Source organism: Dermochelys coriacea, chromosome 4 (assembly GCF_009764565.3).
Source record: "Dermochelys coriacea isolate rDerCor1 chromosome 4, rDerCor1.pri.v4, whole genome shotgun sequence".
NCBI classification, from domain to species: Eukaryota; Metazoa; Chordata; order Testudines; family Dermochelyidae; genus Dermochelys; species Dermochelys coriacea.
Window position 1 is genome coordinate 66,779,285 of NC_050071.1, and position 16,619 is coordinate 66,795,903.

Consider the following 16,619-nt stretch of genomic DNA (forward strand, 5'->3'; position numbering starts at 1 on the left):
ATAGGGATGGATTTAGGCACATCCTTAAATGCTTTCCTGAGTCAGCATCTAAAGAGTTACTAGTGCTGATGGGATATAAATGAGCTTGCATCTCCGGCAGTATAGTGCTCTGTAGAGGTAATTTCTGAGGCGGCTGTATTCAAAACTCTGAAAAACTGGGAAAAGCAAATTCTGTTTCAATTTACAGTGGGGGGAAAGAAAATGAAGAGTGAGCCTTATGTCCAATTTCTGTCTAACCTTCTAAATTAGTGAACAAATATAGACAGAGAAAAACAAAGCAGTAAATGTAAACTATTTGGATTTTAGTAAGGCATTTGATACAGACTAAAATCTTGCTTTCAAAATTAATTCAAATTGCTTTGGATGCAAACAACCATGTGGACTGAAAACTTGCTGAAAGTCTGTACTCATACATTTATGAGGCACTGCAACATATTGAATTGTGGAGAGGTTTCATTTGGGGTACTATATGAATCTGAGTTAGGTATAGTGCTTTTTGTCATCTTCCTCAATAAACTGGATGATAGAGCAGCAAGTTGATGAAAATTACATATTATAGAGGATTGGTAGGTGTAGAAATACCAACAAGGACAGAAGAATTATACAAAGATCTAAAGAGATTCAAAACATGGTCAGAAAATAATGAAATTAGATTAAATTGGGGTGGGGGGATTTAAACACAGGGCTTATTTACATGGCACAGTCACACACATTTAATGTAGTCCCATTTCAGACTGCACTACATTACACTATTGAAATTTTAGTGCACTCCAGCAGGGTCTGTCTATACAGACCAGGTAGTTCACATACATTGGTGCACTTTAGAAGAAGTCACACGATTCTAGTGTGCATTGCTTCACCATGTAGACAAGCCCACAGTTTTTGATAGGTGATACTGAAAGCAACTTTGCATGTGTTTTCAGTGTGAACTGACAGCAAAAAAGGGCAGGGCAGTATTGCGCTAGGTATATACCATACACTGAGGCAATGTTGGAATACTCAACATGCTACTTTTTACAGCTGCAGCTGGAAGGGTAGGAGTACTTGTGGCACCTTAGAGACTAACAAATTTATTAGAGCATAAGCTTTCGTGAGCTACAGCTCACTTCATCGGATGCACGAAAGCTTATGCTCTAATAAATTTGTTAGTCTCTAAGGTGCCACAAGTACTCCTTTTCTTTTTGCGAATACAGACTAACACGGCTGCTACTCTGAAAGCTGGAAGGGTGTGTTCTGTTCTGGGCACATTACTAGAAAATTATTGACAAATGTACAAGCTAAGATTTAAGATGAGCTACATATAATGGCTTGCATAAGTGAGAACTAAAATGAAAAGTGGAACATAAGAGTCTCCAAGTATTTGAAAAAAATGTACAAATCAAGACAAAAGATGAATTAATTAGCACATGAAGCACAAATAGGAATAATATGAAATTAACAAATGGAATATTTAGGCTCAATAAAAAGGATAACTTTCTAACTGTAAAGTCTATTAGGTTGTAGAAAAACTTCTCTATGGCAATGGTGGGAGACATTTCCCGTGACACATTTACAACTAGACTAGACAAAAAGACTAGAAAATAAACAAGAATCAGTACTCCCTAGAGATCATTACTAGGAGATCGATTAGATGACCCGATAATAATAATTTTCCATCTCTGCTGTCTGATTCAATGAAAAATCTATTTTGCAATACTGAATCTATAATTCTTAAACAATCACACTTCCACTTTCTGGCCCCATTCTGACCATGTTTATACCCATACAACCTCACATATTACAAATGAGAGGGAAAATTTACCTGTGTCGCATAAGGAAACTTTTTGATTAAGCAGTTCTCAAAATGTGGATCAGGACCCCAAAGTGGGTTGCAACCACATTTTTCCCAAGGCTGGCTTAAATTTACTGGGGCCTGATGCTGAAACCCAAGCCCCCCTGACCAGGGCCAGAGCCAAAGCCAACACATTACAAACTAACTGGCTATGTAGACCCTGTTGGCACACACTAAATATTCTGTTGTATGTTTATGCACACTAGGGAATTTTTAGTGCATGCTAGCAGGGTCTACATGGACCAGTTAATATGGAACACACTGGTGCTCTTTAGAATTCACACTTTGCTGGTTCGCATTATTGCACCTTGTATACAAGACCTAACTCTAAAAAGGTAAAAAAAGGTTAAAAGGCTAAATTCAGCTCTCAGTGATGCCTGTATAAATCCAGAATAATTCCACTGATTTTAGTAAAGTTATTCCAAATTTATGCTATTGTAACTGAGAGCACCATTTGGCTCTCAAGCACCTACACTATTTCTATCAGTCTCAGAATGATATATTAAGCAGGTCTATGATAAACTGCAATACTTTATTTAAAAAAAACTATGCTAAAAAAGGAATTCTAGCTCTTAGTATTTTTCCTATATATAACCCTCAGGTATGTTATTGTATTGCAAGAACCTTTATTACAGAAGCACTGTTATGTCATATAACCATTTGGGGCTAAATTCTGCTCAGTTATACTAGTACAAATCAGCAGTAATGCCTCTGAATTTAAGTTCAGCTGAAGTACTTGATTTACACAATATGAAACATAACAGAATTTTCTCTTAATATCTTAGGCAGCAATTGGATACCATTTGTTATGTGCCAAACATTCACAAGGGCAATGAAAAGCAAACCAAAACACATGTTCTTAAGATCCGTATCCATAGATCTGGTTAAGATTCAAATAGTCCTCCTACAGTCACCTTCTTGCCTAAATCCTACAAAACCTTAGTTTCATTCAAATTTGGCTTGTTAGTTTGTAATAAAATTTACTAGAAAGTTAGAAGAATGTCAGGCTTTACACAATCAATGAACCTTTTAGTTATTTTACTAAAGCAGCCTTTTTTTTTAAGACCAGATATTTTCTTTTTGATTCCTGTGTGATCAGGCTAGAGACTATTTTCCCTCAATCTCTCAAGATGAAAAAGGATAGACTTTCTTGTAGATTATAGAGGGCCATTGAACATCTATTTGATCAGAACAAGAAAAATCAGTGTAATTTCTTCACTACAGTTTCATGTACCATAAGCCTGTATGTTGCCAGGCATACCTTAACCCTGTGGATTAATTGTAAAGCTTCACAGAGGGGTCTGTGGCCTTAGGTGGAAACGTTCTTTTTCCCTCTAGCAGTGTGATGAACTAGATGAATAGCAGCAGCAGTAGTGTTAGAAAGTTCACTAATTTAGGACATTTGCAAGGCTACATCTTGGTTTCTAGCAGATGTGGTTTCAAAAGGCATTATGAAAAAAAATACTTAGGGACCGTTTTGTCTGCAATCAAAAACTGAATGTTCACCCCTTGACTTGTGTCCACTGTGGGCTCACTTCTCCAATCCTGTTTTGATGTTCACTTAGGCACACTGAGTGAATAAGTAGAAACAGGAATGATTTCCTAGAAATACTGAACATAGTGATAGTACCAGAAGGATTAAAGTTTCCATGCCCAAACAAACTGAAGTCTCCTTCAGCACACACTGTCTACCCATGAACATTATCTGGGGAATGGGGGGAAACCTACCCTTTCTGCTCTCAGTAAATGAAGGTTCCTGTGCATCTCTCCTATTAGATAGGATACTCAGAAATGCAAACACTAATGTCTCTGCCTACTTTTTTTTCCACTTTGGGAATGGGTTTCTATCATTTTTCTAGCATTAATATATATATGTTGATAATTTACATATACAGTGTCAGACTCCTGTCATTAAAGAATCTGCATGATTCCCAGAGATATCAAACACCAACCAACCAATATAATAAAACTTCATTGTTAATATAAAGAACTTTATACAACAGCAGTATAAGGAATAGATTTTGAAAAAAATTATCCCTTAAGTAAAAAATTAGAGCAATTTTTATTGTCTTTATTAAGGCATAACTGCCTGAAAATTGGACTTACGCACATATTCATTAAGGACTGCAAGATTTGGCTCTATACTAGTAGATTTATTTAAATGGCTCTTAATTTAAAAATCCAAGTTCTCATGGACGAAGAAGTTAACTTGAGGTGAAAAAGTTCAAGATAGGTAAAAGTTTCTAAGGGACAAAACATTTACAGACAGAATAAAAAAATAAGTGGGGAAAAAACAGACCAATGGTTCAAGGAAAATAGAGAGAATCACAGACAGACTGAGATATGAGGATACTGAAGCTATATAGGTGCAAAATTCAGAACAGCAAAGACACAAATGGAAATACTATTAGGAAGGTTATACAGGGGAACAAGAGAAAAAAGATTTAAAGCACCTAGTACCAAGAGGATATTTACATCTCAGATTTTCCTTTTTTTTAAATTTTAAGACTTATAGTTGCTATCCTATTCAGCCCATATATAATAGAACAACAACAAGATGTTTAATGCAATAATAGTATAGTAACAGAGGAAAGAGAAAACTCAGGATATAATATGAAAGTAACATTAAATAACAAATGGACAATTTGAATGGGCTTCACATTAGCACAGCCTGATGAATTCATACTGATAGGTACTAACAGAACTCACTGAGGAATCAGAATCAAAGGCCAATTATTTGAGAATTGTGAAGGATGGACAAAGGATTTTCTAATGGCAAACACACTGCGAGATATGGTATGTTAATCCGACAACAAAGTGGTTAATTATCACTAAGTTTATTGAATATGGTTAAATTATAATACTAATAGTTGTCATGTCCCACTGACTAGCAGAGCATGGGAACAAATCAAAATACATTGTTGCAACTATGTTCTAGCTTTCATCTGTTTTAATCTGCAGAACGTTTCCAGAAGAATAGTTTGAGAGCAGATGGAAAAAAGAGAGCTAGCTTCTAAAAAGGTTAAATGGTGATTTTAATTTCTATCATATTTTAGAAACCTTTTCTTTAATAAAAAACTTAGCCATTGTTGGTTATGTAAATTCCAACATGTAGTTAGTCTGAGTTTTAATACAGAAAACAATCAGCTATTTTTGCAAAGGAAAATACAGACCGGCAAGTTTAATTTCAATGAGAGGCAAATTGCTGTATAATAAAGCAATCGTTATGTAAGCAACAAGAGGACAATAAAGTGATTAGTTGGTAATCTGGATTTGTCAAAAGTTGCCATCAATTTGTTAGCGTTTCAGTATCAAGTAGTGAGGAGGAATTGAGTGAGATCCTATAGGGATTTGTGGCGAGTGTTCAGTATTACAGTTAAAAACTAGGAGGATAGAGTGGAAAGCACATTAATCAAATTCATAAAGGACATTGAACAGGGACTACTAAATTTTTTGGTAGGTAGAATAAAAACACAGTGGAGTCTTTATATGAATGACTAAATCAATAAAATGAGATACAAAACAATGCAAAGTGGGCTCCACAGTGAAGAAAAATCCAATGAACGCAAATTGAAAGGAACAATGTTGTCTCAGAAGAGGTGCTATTTGGATGATAGTACATTTATAGTAGATTTATATTAGATGATATCTATAGATAACTGGAATAGGAATCTATTTGGTCTAGAACAAGCCTTCACATGCGTTCCTCTTTCCAAAAGTCCCTTTTATAACATCCAAATATTTGAGATATCCTTTCAGGTTTATATTTATTTATAAGAAACTATATCACAAAACAGAACACGTTAGTTTAGTTGAATTTGAAGTATGTTTCCCAAAGCAAGCTAAGCTCATTGCACCAGAGAGAAGATATGTTTTTCTTAAGGACAGTCTAAATTATTATGATTATTTTTTAACTCTGCTCTACCTGATCTGAATGTCTATTTATTATTATTTTTTGGTGTTTGTAACAATTATGTGACTGGTTCTTTCTGCTTCAAACTAAATAAATACATAAAAGAAAAGCAAATGTAATGGGGAATAATAATGGGTTTGTGTATTATTAATAACTATTATTTTCATTACTATAGTTGAAGAACCCCAGTCATGGACCTAAGCCCCACAGAAAGATTGTCCCTGCCCCACAGAGCTTACATGCTAAGTATAGCCATTAAACACCTATAGTACACACACACCTTCAGGACACAAAAGATCATGATGCTGAAGCTAGTAAAGTATTTTGGCAATATATCTAATTGCAAAATGAACTGAGAAAAAAATTCAAATGTCATAGTTATTTCTGCTGTGTATTATAAATTCTACTTATCAAATGGCAATTTAAAAGCACATTTTACCAAATTGGCTCTCTACTTGAATTCCCATGAGAATAATGTTATGAAAATTTTAAAAAATCAGAATATATCTGTGGGATAAAGAGCTATCCTGTTTAAAAACTGTCTGTCAGTATGAGGAGATGAGTTCATGTTTCTAGATCTTCCAGCTTTTATGTTTAAACAGATGGTTTTAAGTAACAGGAATAAATCTACACTAAAATAGTAGAAAATGTTTAAGAATACCTCTTCTGATACAGATAGGAAATAAGCCTCTCATCAGCGCTACATTCACAAGAAAACTTTAGATACATTTGTAAAAATGACATGTTAACACATAATACATGACACTATACGACAATCTATATATAAAAAGAAAAGGAGTACTTGTGGCACGTTAGAGACTAACAAATTGATTTGAGCATAAGCTTTCGTGAGCTACAGCTCACTTCATCAGTTGCATTCAGTGGAAAATACAGTGGAGAGATTTATATACAGAGAGAACATGAAACAATGGGTGTTATCATACACATTGTAAGGAGAGTGATCAGGTAAGGTGAGCTATTACCAGCGGGGGGGGGGGGAAGGTGAACCTTTTGTAGTGATAATCAAGGTAGGCCTAGACTATTTCCCCATGTTTATTCCCTCCCCCCCCCGCCCCGTACTGTTCCTCAGATGTTCTTGTCAACTGCTGGAAATGGCCCACCTTGATTATCACTACAAAAGGCCCCCCGCCCCCACTCTCCTGCTGGTAATAGCTTCCCTAGAGCACATGATTAAACAATACTGGTAATGAGAGAGAGCCACTGTCAGTACTTGCAAGTTTGGTTAGTATTCCTGGCCAAAACAAACAACACAAACAGCCAAAGAAAATCAGAAAACAAAGCAAAACCGCACAAACTTCAAATGGGATTTGCTTCTGAAAAAATAAGCTTTGTTATTGTTTTTACAAAAAAAAAAATAAGGACCACATTTACTATTTATAAATTCTGTTTGCCTGCCTCTAAACTCAGTTGTTGAATCATTAATGTTGACTGACATATGTTAAGAAACTGCCCTTAACTACTGTTCAGTGTGTTATGTGTTCCTTCTGTGAATGATCCATAGTGGATGGGTGTGACCCTTTGTACTCCAAAGCAATACCCTGGCACCCCCTTATTTACCACGGTGATATAATTTTGATATATTGTACAAATTATGCCTTGTGATGTATCATTCTAAAAGTCTTGATCTGTTGAACTTTAAATATCCTGTTGGATTGTGTGTGCTGTTATTGTATGTGAAGTTATGAAGTTTTGCTATGTGTGTGTTACTGAAATATATTATGAAATTGGAAACACCCACAACCATCCTTTCAGGTACAACAATGGGGCCATCAAACAGCGTTGATGGCCCCTTAAGAGGAATCCACACTACTAAGGACTATCACAGGATCTGCATACAATAAAGGCTTCTCAGAGAGCATGTAAACAACGGAGATAGCAAAAGATCTTTCCAGTAAGCTAGAGGAACCTATAAAGGAGGGGAAGTTACATCATTGTTTGGCCTCAATTCCCCCACAACTCAACACCTTGAAATATATCTGGAAAATAAAGACACTGCTTGATTCAAATCCTGTCTAGTTTATAGAACTCGGATTGCATTTTTACTTTTATTTCTTAGATAATCAGCTTTGATCTGTACACTTACTACTTATAATCACTTAAAAACTTTCTGTAGTTAATAAATCTGTTTTATATTTTACCTAAAATAGTGTGTTACTTGAAGTACTCGGGGAATCTGCTCAGCGTACAAAAGCTGGTGCAGGATACTCTCATTCAGTGATACTCTGCATTCTGACTAGGAGACTGACCTCACTGCACATTTAGCAGTGAGGATCCTTGTCTGAGTTATCACAGAAGGTGTATTGTCCCTGTTAGGGTAGCTAGAGACCCAGAGAGTTAGCTGGAAGCTTTTGTTCAAGTTGCATCTTCTAATGATAAAATTTCTAAAACATTTTGTAAGACAATGAGACTTTTAATTATGACAGTGGCAACTGCTCTTGGTGCACTCTCTCTGGGGTCCCAGCTGTCTCCTAAATGGTCCCCTTCAATTCACCTACAGTTAGACCAGTCCATAAATGTTTAACCTAAACTGAGTCTACCAGCTCTTCAACTGCAGGACTTATTGTCTTCTTTTTGTCACCTTCTTCAAAGCATGTATGGTGACTCTTGCCCTTCTACTATCCCACACTTTTCTGCTGAACTTTCACTCTCTATTCTCCTTCCTTTATAGCTGGGCTTGTTTTCTTTATTGGTCACAGGTGTGGGTGCATGCCTCTGTGATTGGCAGTTCTGGCAGCTGTGTGGCAGCGTGTCCAGCCTGATTGCCTGGAAACAAGGAAGAATCTCCTCTCCCTTCTGGCTACGCTCAGTATAGGGTATGTAAACTTCATTACAATCAATATATTTTCTTCTTATTGTTTTAATATAATATTAAGGATGCATTTTAAAGTTAAGGAATTTTGTGGGTATATTGGTGATACGGGTTGGGGGGTTATATTTAGCACTTAGGAACCTTTAAAGTGTCCTTCATATTGGAAATGATTACGAGTGTTTTTACCACAGCACATCTCCCTCCCTTCTCCTATCAGTACTGATTTGAGATGTTTATAATACTAAACATAATTCAATAAATGTCAGTTCTGACATTTTCTTCAAGTTAACAAGGTAGCTGTTTTGGTACTGAAGCTCTGCTTTCAAGTATGCTGTTCCATGAATCTGCAAGATCTATATTTGGAGGCTAATTCAGGATGAACTCTGGCTTGGGCTAACAGAAGTTGGGTTTATCATCATCATTATGTCCCTGTGGACTAGGGACACAGGAGGATTCATGGCGGGGGTGGGGGAATCATGACTGATATAAACAAGGGCTATGAAAGCTGCCTCCTTACTCTACTTTATGAAAATTAAATCGCAATAAAAGTTGAAAGGAAGGGAAACGTATAGGAGTAAGTTGCTCAGAGAGGCTTAGTGAGCTGTATCTAGGGATGCAGTAGTTACTGTATCTCAGTGTATATTTAATATTTTACATCTCACTGAAACATCGTATAACACCACTAGCATTTCCTAACTTGGTCCATCTGAGGTATATGGAACAAATGTTTTGGTTTTTTTTCCATTCCAAGAAGGCCTGTGAAAATGGTATTCATTTTTCATGTCGAATGGGTTCTTCATTCAAAGAACCAGAGAGTGATACGATTATATCTTTTAAAAAGTCATCAAAGCTCCAAATGATAGAATCAAAAAGGTAGTACAGTTCTATGGGCACTTGTGGTACCATTCTTTACAAAAGCTGTTTAGACTAGCATACTCATACTCTGCCTTGGGGACCTGGTAGTGGAGACAAAGGACCAACCTTGTCTCTGGCATGCCCAGTGATTCCGATGGTACAGGTTCCTCGAACCCAAGATGGTGGCAATAAGGGTCAAGTGTCGAGTAGCAAAGTTATACTGCAAAAGCTGAGCTGATCGCTAAATAAAAGAAAACTAAAAATCTAAACAAATCAAAGAGTCAAAGAAGACCTAATTCTACAGGTGGTTTGCCCTCTTATAGGGTCTTGGTACTATCCTAAATATTCATGTCAGTGCTCAACCTTCCATGTCCAAATCTCATTCCCTCACCTACATAAACCTTAGGGTACATGTACTCTGTAGGTTTACATATCCATATATACTAATGCCAATTATCTCATTCTTGAAACCCATTACCTTTGGCCTGGATCGTTACTTCCATGTTCTTGTGATGTTCCTTGTGGTTACTGCTATGTTCCAGAATATTGGTAAACACATTCAAAGTCTAAACAGATAACCATTAGGCCATATACCTATGCCAAAGGTTACAGGCACTTCAGAAGTCACTTATGAATTTAAGGATAAACCATCTCTGTAAGAAATGATATGGTAGAATACAGAGGTGGGATGAGAGTAATAGATATCATCCTATTCCTCCCTTCAGTCTGGGATCAGATTTTTAACAAAGGGCAACTGAAAGTTCCTATTGGCAGCACCTTACCAATTTAAGGAGTTAAAGCAATCTAAAGAGATGAGCATCAAAAAGCTTAAGGAATCTATTTCTGCTAGGAACTATCAGACAGTTCGCTAAATATAAATACATTACAATCTAAAAGAAAATTTGATCAAACCAATTTAGATAACAACCTTCTAAAGAAATAGATGAACACATGTGAACACACTATGGGCCTGATTCTGACTTCACTTACAGTGAAGTGTTACAGTGTAACACTCAGAAGTCATAAATCATTCCCCCCACCCCCTTTTTTAAAGGCAGAATTCATGGCAGCTGAAGGTAAAGAAAAAGAGACAGATGGCAGGTAATACAATTGTCATAGATGAAAAAAGAAAGGAGTACAGAAGAGCAAGTAAAAGAAAACAAGAGAGTCAACTGTATCAGCAGCCAATACCAGAAGTTCCAGTTTCTTCTGTTTAACAAAAACAAAACCAAGAACAAGAAGCAAAAGAAAAAATAGAAACAATACTTCCAAACCATCCACACAACCTATTCTAACTGCCAATCATATTCTGCTGCTTCTTTGTTTTGATCCTGTGGTGAGTCAGGACATTGAATAAGATGACTAGGGAATTGGGGAGAGGGAGTGTGTCATGGTTAGTGTGTTGGTTATGCCATGCTCAGCTGAGGACCACATCACTTAGCTCCTATTCAATAACGTATTGAAACAAAGGGCTAGAGGACTTATCATTGAGATTCCAAAAGTCCCCCTTTATTTACACATTAGTGATCCTCTATTGCCCAGTTGTGGAATACAGCATACTTAGCTTATCATATTTATCATTATCACTTATCATTATCACCTCCACTATAAATGTTAATTAAAAAAAATCAGTAATCTGCAATGGACTTCCCCTGACAGTGTAAGTTAAAGTTACTTTACTGTAATGCAAGTTGGAGTTACAATAAAGTAGTATAAATGTACCTCCTACAATATTACAATAGTCAGTATTTGGATATACAAATAAAGATGCAGCATGTATATATTTACCTCATGTTCAAACAAAGGTTATATATTTTGTTTTGCCTTCTTATTGCTCTTGTGCCCCTAGGATGAAATTCTGACCACAGTGAAGTCAATGGCAAAGCTCACATTAACTTTAATCTAGTCAGGATTTCACTCCTAGTCACAGACAAGAAGCTAAAATGCACACCCATTAAATCCTACTCCAAACGACTATGCTGTAGGGAGGGAAACACCTAATTGAAGGGAGGGAAAATTCTGGCTACTCAAGAACATTTATATAATAAGAAGCATCAAGACTGTGCTGAACAGGTCAAAATAGCACAAATCGGGTCTCTCCAGAACTTGGGCCTTCCATGTGCTGCTGCTGCACCATCCTAGTGAAATTTAAAAGAACTTTTGTGTGTGCAGTGTGCCATTCCCAACCAAGGAAATATGAAGTTGGATCTTATATTACAATAAAATATTACTTTTTGAAGTTAAAGCAATGAAAACCTCCACAAGGCAGATTCCCCACAGGTAATCCTAACCTTTACACAACTTCTTCATGACATAAATGTCTGCACCTTATAAATATTACAGTGTAGAACATAAAATAACTGAGGTTTATATACTAAAATTCAATCGGAATAAAGTCTCTGAATAAGTTTAAGTTGTTCAAACATAGAACTTTGATTGGATTTCTGAACTAGATTAAATGTCATGTTGCTATGAAGTCCATCTCAGCAGAAAATTGTATGAATTCCCTGCCAAAGTATATACACATAAATATATATTACACATTAAGAGTAGTTTTGGCCACCAATTGTTACATAGGGAAAATAACCATGATATCCTATGTAGTAACTTTTGGTAAATTACTTTTTAATTGTAACTATAGTATACACATATACATTATGTACACACACATGCATGCACACACACAAATCTCCATGTGATAATATGGATATACAAATACATGTTTGCAAAGTCAAGCACTGAAAATTTAAGAAATGGCAGAGTTAAGGTTTCATCTGCAATCTTAATTCATCCTCCTTGTGCAATTACATTATCATGTACTATTTTTTCCACAGAACCCTGACTTGTTTATTGTACAAGGTAGACCATGCTTATTGAATGTGCAGATGTTCCATCTTTCTTCATATTTGAAATGCTAATAAACACAGCTATGATATATTCAGCATCACAGAGACTTGGTGGAATAATACACATGACTGAAATATTGTGATAGAAGGGTACAGTTTGCTCAGGAAGGACAGGCAGGAAAAAAAAGGGAGGAGGTGTTGCCTTATATATTAAAAATGTATACACTTGGCCTGAGGTTGAGATTGAAATAGGAGACAGGCATTTTGAAAGTCTATGGGTAAGTATAAAAGGGGTAAAAAACAAGGGTGATGTCATGATAGGTGTCTACTATAGACCACATAACCAGGAAGAATATGTGGATGAGGCTTTTTTGAAATGACTACCAATATCATCCAAAGCACAGGACTTGATGGTGACAGGGTACTTCAACTACCCAGATATCTGTTGAGAAACTAACACGTCAGGACATAGATTATACAACAAATTCTTGAAATGTATTGGAGATGGTTTTTTTTTTTATTTCAGAAGATGGAGAAAGTTACTGTGGGAGAGGCTGTTCTAGATTTGATTTTGGCAAATAGGGAGGAATTGGCTGACAATTTGAAAATAGAGGGCAGTTTGGGTGAAAGTGGTCATGAAATGGATCATGATTCTAAGGAATGGTAGGAGGGAAAACAGCACAGTAACAATAATGGATTTCAACAAGGCAGACTTTTGCAAACTCAGAGAGTAAGATTAGGTAAGATCTTATGGGAAGCAAGTCTAAGGGGAAAAACAGGTCAAGAGAGTTGGAAGTTTTTCAAAGAGATATTATTAAGGGCTCAAGAGTCCACTATCCCACTGCGGAAGAAAGATAGGAAGTATGGCAAAAGACCACCCTCTTCAGAGATCTGAAGCTCAAAAGAGAGTCCTACAAAAAGTGGAAACTAGGTCAAATTACAAAGGATGAATATAAACAAATAACACAATTATGTATGGATAAAATTAGAAAGGCAAGGTACAAAACAAGATTAAACTAGCTACAGACAAAGAGTAACAAGAAAACATTGTATGAATACCTGAGAAGCAAGAGGAAGACCAAGGACAGGGTAGGCCTGTTACTCAATAAGGAGGAAAAAAACAATAACAGAAGATGTAGAAATGGCAGAAGTGCTAAATGACTTTTGTTTCAGTTTCTCATAAACAAACTAGGCTGAAACCAAGCTGGGAGGTTGCAAGTGCTTTGGAGGATAGGATTAAAATTCAAAATGATCTGGACAAACTGGAGAAATGGTCTGAAGTAAAAAGGATGAAATTCAATAAAAGACAAATGCAAAATACTCCACTTAGGAAAGAACAATCAGTTGCACACATACAAAATGGGAAATGAGTGCCTAGGAAGGAGTATTGCAGAAAGGGATCTGGAGGTCACAGTGAATCACAAGCTAAATATGAATCAACAGTGTAACATTGTAGCAAAACAAGCAAACATAAGTCTGTGATGTACTGCAGGAGTGTTACATTGTAAGCAAGACACAATAACTAATTCTTCTGCTCTGCTTCCCACTGATACGACCTCAACTGGAGTATTGTGTCCAGTTCTGAGTGCAACATCTCAGGAAAGATGTGGATAAATTGGAGAAAGTCCAAAGAAGAACAACAAAAATGATTAAAGGTCTAGAAAACATGACCTATGAGAGAAGATTGAAAAAATTGGGTTTGTTTAATCTGGAGAAGAGAAAACTGAGAGGGGACATAACAGTTTTCAAGATTTTAAAGAGCAGGTTAGACAAACACCTGTCAGGGATGATCTAGATAATACTTAGTCCTGCCATGAGTTCAGGTGACTGGACTAGATGACCTCATGCAGTCCCTTCCAGTTCTATAATTCTATATCTTCATTATTCAATGTTTTTGCCTTAGAATGTATTTACCACAATTCCATCATACTCTAAACTGAATAAAGCATTTTTTTATTTTCTTACCTGCTTTTCTATTGTACTCTTCAGTGTAGTATCTGACTATTTCACAAACATTTATGAATTTATCTTCACTACGCTCCTGGGTGAGGTGAGGAGATGTTATTAAATCCATTTCTCAAATAACTGACTGTAAGAATTTAACAGTCCTAAAATATTAGACCTTACAAATCAATTTATAAGGTGTCCTGTGTTTCACTGGTTTCTATTTTCTAATGATGGGATTTTTAAAGAGGAAAAAAATAGACAATTCCATAAAAAATACTAAGGTTGCACAGTGTTTGTGCATGTTAATTTATATTACATCATTCACAATGATCTGATTATGGACTATTTCTCAAATAAAATGAAAAATAAAGTAGCTGATTTTCAGTTTTCAGTATGTTTTTCAATTTCAATCAATCAATTAGGGCTAATAAGTACATTTTCTGTGCAAAGATCATTAACAGAATATTTTCTGGTTATGAACCAGTAGGCTAATGAGGTCCAAATACATGAACTTGTTTTCAGTCTACTAATGCATTACAGTCAAATTTATAAAACAAAACCTTCAGTCAATTCATTATAGATATTTGGACTTTGTAAACTATTTAAAAATAATGATATTCATTAGCACATTCTCCACAGGCTAATACAGTTTAACCTTGCCTAATGAACATGGAACATGGAGTAGACATTGACAAAACATATTTTGCATATCTACTCTTATTAGTAAGAAACATTTGTCATAAATCTATTCTTCTAAAACCCATTTTCTGAACAAAACAATAGCTACTGATGATTTTCTCATAAAGATCATGGTACTTAGTTTGTAAGGAAAGTCTGCTATTTTCTATTTTCATTTGAACATTTTCTCTGGATAATAACTACTATTTAGTAGGTTTCAGAGTAGCAGCTGTGTTAGTCTGTATTCACAAAAAGAAAAAAAGTAATTGTGGCACCTTAGAGACTAACAAATTTATTTGAGCATAAGCTTTTGTGAGCTACAGCTCACTTCATCGGATACTTAAGTAGGATACTTAAGCCTGAATATGATGACAACTTTATTCCACTTGTCTAAAAAGCTACTTGAAAGCATAAAGACCTTCCATTCTATTTAATATACTTCAGAATAAGGAGAAAATTCTTCCTTCGGCAGCTGTTTTGCCATCAGATTGGCCTCTGTACATTCAATGTTGAATTGAACAAAAATACACTGCTTCTGAAAACAGGGCTCTTTGCATTAAATATTGTAAGAACTGAATTTGTTTTGTATCCTAATAATTCTGCCTGTGGAATCATTATGTAAAATATAAATTATAGTAAAAAATATAATGTAAAAAATATCAATGTGAATGACACTAATTTGTTCATTTTTCTATTACCAAATACTCCCTTCACAGCACTGTTTTATTTCACATGCTGTGGAAATTTATCATCTCAACAATTACACCTTCTCTGGCCTTTCTGCATGACCTGTTTCTCATTCAGTCTAGCCAAGATATCAACTACATTCATTTGCTTTCTGACTCTTACAACATCAAATCCAAGCTTCCTGTTCTCACTTTCATGGTTCTAATTACTCTAGTTCCCACCTACATCAGTGTTTTCAGGCCCCAATTTCAACAAAGCATGTAAGTACAGGTTTCACTGACTTGCTGGGCTTATGTGTTTTGCTGAATAGGAATGATTTAAGTAGAGGCTTAAATGCTTTTCCTTCCATTTCTCTGTCTCCCACTTTTAGCTTCACATGCTGTCTTCTCTTTTGACTACGAGATGCACTCCATCCCTCTCCCATTTTTAAATCCTTAAAAGCTATTGCTACCTGGAACCCTTCCCCAACTACTTCTTCTCACCAATAATTCATCACACTCTCTCTTTCCTTAATTTTGTCTAAATTAGATTGTGACATGTGAGCTATAATGATTTTCATAATAGAGAACAAGAATAATTTCTGATATATACATTGCATGTCTGACCACTTATGCACTAAATAAAACTTCTGCTCAAATGTTTTGTGTTATAGGATAAGTGAAGCAACAAACTTTGGCTTTTCTTTTTATCCCAAAGGCTTAAGTTTACATCTAACTAAGGCTCTCTGTGAAACAAGTTTGCTGATTTCAGCTTTGTTCCTAAATCCTATTTCTAAAATAAAATAAAATAAAATGCTTGACCAGGAGGTAGGAATGACTGCAAAAGCAAGTGATCTAAACTGTATAAAATTAGCTGAGCTCCAAATTTAAGTGCCACCTGTTCCCACAAGTTTTGGCTAGTGCTATTGGTCTCTCATTTATATGACTGCAATTTTTTTCCAAATAAAAGCAAACAAACCAAACAGCCATTTGTATCTGACCACATGAATTGAACAACATTCACCAAGGGTATAGCTCACTTCAAGTACTGCAT

At 35.7% G+C, this 16,619-nt stretch overlaps 1 protein-coding gene and 1 long non-coding RNA gene across 3 annotated transcripts in view; one reads left to right on the forward strand and one right to left on the reverse strand.

Moving 5' to 3' along the window:
- Positions 1-16,619, reverse strand: part of FSTL5 (follistatin like 5) — a 560,774-nt gene that overhangs the window by 330,148 nt on the left and 214,007 nt on the right. The gene's annotated exons all lie outside the window — the stretch shown is intronic.
- Positions 12,393-12,645, forward strand: LOC122459863. The gene is made up of 2 exons (XR_006280813.1): positions 12,393-12,430; positions 12,512-12,645. It is a non-coding gene; the product is annotated as an uncharacterized LOC122459863 (long non-coding RNA).